The sequence below is a fragment of the Alligator mississippiensis genome, chromosome 1, assembly GCF_030867095.1.
Source record: "Alligator mississippiensis isolate rAllMis1 chromosome 1, rAllMis1, whole genome shotgun sequence".
Lineage (NCBI taxonomy): Eukaryota > Metazoa > Chordata > Crocodylia > Alligatoridae > Alligator > Alligator mississippiensis.
Window position 1 is genome coordinate 450,576,554 of NC_081824.1, and position 4,373 is coordinate 450,580,926.

Here is a 4,373-nt window from a genome sequence, read left to right on the forward strand (position 1 = left end):
GGCTCCCCCTCTGCTCCGGCCGCCTCCTGCCCGGCCCCGGCCCCGGCCCCGGCCCCGGCGCTGCCCCGCTCCGAGCCCCGCAGCCGGCGGGCAGCAGAGGGGAGGGAGCCCGGCCCCGCGGGGGGAGCGCACGGGCCGGGCCGGGCCGGGCCAAGCGGGGCTGCGACCGCCGCCTCCCGCAGTGCCCGGCCCGGCCCGGCCCGGCCGGCTGCAAACGCCCCGGTCCCCCTGTCCCGCGGCTCCAGGACGTGGGGACAGACAGGCACGGACCCCGTGTTGTTATATTGGAGTAGACATAGGTGCCTCTGTATACAAGGTACCGAGATCTGTATCTATCTCTCTCCCCCTCCACCCATGCGCCGCCCGGGTCCCAGTCCCAGTGCCCCCGAGCCGGGCCGGGCCGGGCCGGGCAGGACGAGGTGGGCGCGGGCAGGCGGCCGTGGCGGAGCTGCGCTGCCCGCACCAGGCAGGTCCCCGCGTGTCCTGCGCATCCCCGGGGCTGGGCCGGGGCAGTGCGGGCAGCACCTCTGGTCCCGCTGCACCCTCGGGCTGTGGCATCCCACCCACACGTGCTTGGCTTCCCCGCTGGTCTGGTGCGTTCAGGGCTTTGCTTCTCTTTCTACCTCCTGTTTTACTGTGTTGGTGTCAACTGAAATAGCAGGTCAGGTCCTGCCCGTGGGCACGATCCGTTCTGCCCCGCGGGAGATTTTGGTGGCGGGTGGGGAGGGGGCGCGGGGCAGGAGCAGCTCTGGTTTAAATCTCAGGGCGTTTGGGGGGGGTTGGGGAGCTGCTGGGAGGAGCAGGACTGACTAGTACCACTGAGATGAGTTTTCTTTGGCACGGGTGCATGCAGAGCTCAGGAACACAGTTACTGTCTTGGCTGCCCATACGTTGCCTTTTTATTTGTATTTCATTTTATTCTTTTAGAGTCGCTGAGATTTTCATGAGGGGTGGGAGCTGCGGGTGACTCTTCTCGGGCTTGGATGTGAGATTGCAGCAGTTCCTGCATCCCCTGGTGTGACAGAGCTGGCAGATGGAGGCAAGGATGGAGACAGAGCGTCCTGTGCTCTGGGGGCTCCTCCAGCCCCTCCTCAGCCACATGAAGGTAAGAGACTGTGCGGGGTCAGGTGCTAAGGCCCCTTCTCGTAGGCCTGCCTGCCTGGACTTTACAGCCACCACACGATCGCACCATAAAATCCAGCTGCACTGCAGAGTCGTTGCATCCAGTGCCCCTGGGCTGGGCTGGAGAGCAGGTCCCTGCCTGCTTTCCTAGATGTGCATCGGAGGAACGACGCCTGTAATTCGCCCTTATTCACTGTTCATCTGACATCTCATAGTTCCTGAGTTGTTTGCAGGACAGCACCTCCTTTTTCCTCAGCCCCTTTCCATGCATGTCCAAATGTCCTTGCTCTTCTCTTCCTCAAGTGGATTTTTCTAAACCCGGGGTTTTCTCCCCCGCCTACTTCTGGACACTGAAGCCTGTCAGGTTCCTCCCAGAATAAATGTGTTGAGATAGATGGAGTCAAGGAGACCTGCAATCATGTACGGGGAGCCTGGGGGTGGGCTGCGAGGATGCGTGCCATTCATGTGCCAGGCTGACGGGTGCAGGTAAAGACTCTGGATCTGCAGATAAAACGTGGATCAGTTTTGTAGGATGAACCTGCGCTGTACTCCGGTTTGTCCTTTGTGGATAGGTTAGGCTGATGTAAATGGCAATCGCCTCTTCCTGGATCGATACTGAAATGCAGAGTGTCCCTCCAGATCCTTTTTGTGAGAGATCCTTCAGCTGAGGAGTTGCTCGGTTTATCCCTGGCAGCCAAGTGTTTCTCTTTTCTTTTCTTTTCCCAAGATGGGAGGTGTTTGCATGCCTGGCTTGGTAAAACTCAACCAGAAGCTGTGCAGGATTTGAGCAGTGATGACTTGAAACCACGGCGAGCAGCGTGAGAACAGTGTACCGCGGCACTCGCTGCAGAGGCCTGCGCTGCTCCCCTTAGTCAGGGCAAGCCTCTGTTCACCAAAGAGGTTTCCTGACGGGAGGGATTCAGTAGCCGAGATTTGCTGAGGACATGGCCAGATAATGAGGGACCCTCATCTAAATACACCCAGTAGCGAAGGGTGTAGGCTACACCACTAATAAATCACTGTTACATACCCCTCTCTAGGCATCAACTACAGAAATGATCCCTGAAAGTACCTACTCATAACCATTGTCACCACGTACTCAATGTATGTTTAATTGGTGCGGGCTCTTTCCACCCCGCAGAAGGGCTGAGAAATGATGGTTCAAGTGCAGCTGGTTTTATGAACCAAGGGATTTACTGGTGCAGGTAGGTGTGTACTGGTCTGGGTGGGAGCCTGGTGTTAATGATTGGCAGTGGATTTAGGGGAATGCTTTTTATTAGGGCAGCACTGAAAGATATTTTTGGGCTGAAACCAAAGACTGATTATTGAGCTGCCAAAGCGGGTCATAGAGATCTGATTGCTGCTCTGCAGCCCGGCAGCTTGGACAGCAGCGTCTGGCTGGTAGGTGTGGGGGGAAGGAGTGTGGGGGAGCAGATCGAGGGAGGGAGTCAGTAGGGCAGGGGCAGGGTTAGCTGGCCTAATAAAAAATATCACATTGACCCATAGAGCCTTGTCTGCCCATGTCTTTAGACCAACACAGATAGCAGATTCAGGCTGACCTGGACAGGTTGGATCAATGGGCAGAGAGAAATAGGATGCAATTTAATAAAGATAAATTTAAGGTACTCCACCTGGGAAGCAGGAACCCCCAGCACACCTATAGGTTGGGGAGTATCCTTCTCAGCAGCTCGGAGGCAGAGAGGGATCTTCGAGTCATAATTGACTCCAAGATGAACATGAGCCGGCAGTGTAACGAGGCCATCAACAAGGCCAATCGCACCTTGTCGTGCATTAGCAGGTGCATAATTAATAGATCAGAGGAGGTGATGCTCCCCGTCTATGCAGCACTGGTCAGGCCACAGTTGGAGCACTGTGTCCAGTTTTGGGCGCCGCACTTCAGGAGGGAAGCAGGGAATCTGGAGAGTGTCCAGAGGATGGCCACTCGCCTATACAACCTATACCCCTCAATGCCTACCGCCCAGTCGTGTGTAGAATCCCACCATGTCTCGGTTAGTCCGACTAGGTCGTACTGGGTGCTAGCAAGCAAGAGTGCGAGCTCCTCCTGCTTGTTCCCCATACTCCTGGCATTTCTATAAAGACATTTTAATCCTCCAAAGGGGGCTCTTGGTGTCCCTGTGCCTTGATGGCATATATTCCCTTTATTACTTACCTGGTGCGGTCTGGTGCCTTGTTTATGGCTTACCAACCCCTTAATACTTACCTGGTGTGATCTGGCATCTTGTTTGTCATTTACCAGCCCTGGGCTCTCTTTGACTACTGGTTGCCCAACCCCCATCGAGCCTAGTTTAAAGCTCTTGGGAGGAGATCAGCCAAGCTGCGGGCAAACAGATACTTACCTCTGGGGGAGAGATGAAGATCATCATCTCCCAGGAAGCCTCCTCCCTGCAAGTGCTGGTCATGGCTGTAGAATCCGAAGCTCTCCTGAAGACACCGACTCTGGAGCCGCCGGTTGACTTCTTTGATGCAGGCACCCTGGCGTCTCCAGCTGCTGCCGACCGGAAGGATGGAAGAAAATACAACCTGTGCTCCAGTCTTCTTGAGGCTGTCTCCCAGTTCATGGAAGTCCTTCATGATGCAGTCAGGGCTGGTCCTAGCCGCATCGTTGGTTCCCACTTATCCCAGATCACCTGTTCCCTCTTATCTGGGGTGACCTGTTTCTGCGCCTGGGCCACCCGTCAAAGTTCCTCCAAGCTGGGGTTTGAACTCCTGCCCAGCTAGGCAATCAGCAGGGAGTTCAAGTGCTTCCCTAAGGGGTGACCCTTCCTCCACTGGGATGTTCTCTAATTCCTCCCTGAGAGCCTCGGCTTCCTCTGCCACTGACTGACTGGGCTCCTCCCTGGGGCTGTCACTTAGCTTGACCCCAGGGTCATTGGTTCCCTCAGCAGTCAGCTGGTTGCTGCAGTCAGGGGGTCTCTTTCTTATCCCCCTCTTGCCTCCACAGCCAACTGGGTTACTTGGCTCTGGGCGGTTTCCCTACCTCCCCTCCTCACCTTCTTGCTCTGCCAGCGAGTCACTACATCAATGCGGAGGGGATCTAGGAAGTTTCCCCACGCTGCTCGCTTACGCTCCAGCTCTGTAATATCCCTCCCCACCAGCATGGGGGCAGCAGCATTTTCCATTGCTTCTATCTCCACTTCCAGTCCCTCCACCAGATGGGGAGACGTGCTACCTGTACTTTGGATGGCATGGCATTAAAAAAAACAGTTAAAATAAAACAAAATCAAAATGTG

At 56.0% G+C, this 4,373-nt stretch overlaps 1 long non-coding RNA gene across 1 annotated transcript; it reads left to right on the plus strand.

Moving 5' to 3' along the window:
* Nucleotides 1–4,373, plus strand: LOC132248458 (uncharacterized). Its single transcript, XR_009459653.1, has 3 exons — nucleotides 1–316; nucleotides 928–1,105; nucleotides 3,380–4,373. It is a non-coding gene; the product is annotated as an uncharacterized LOC132248458 (long non-coding RNA).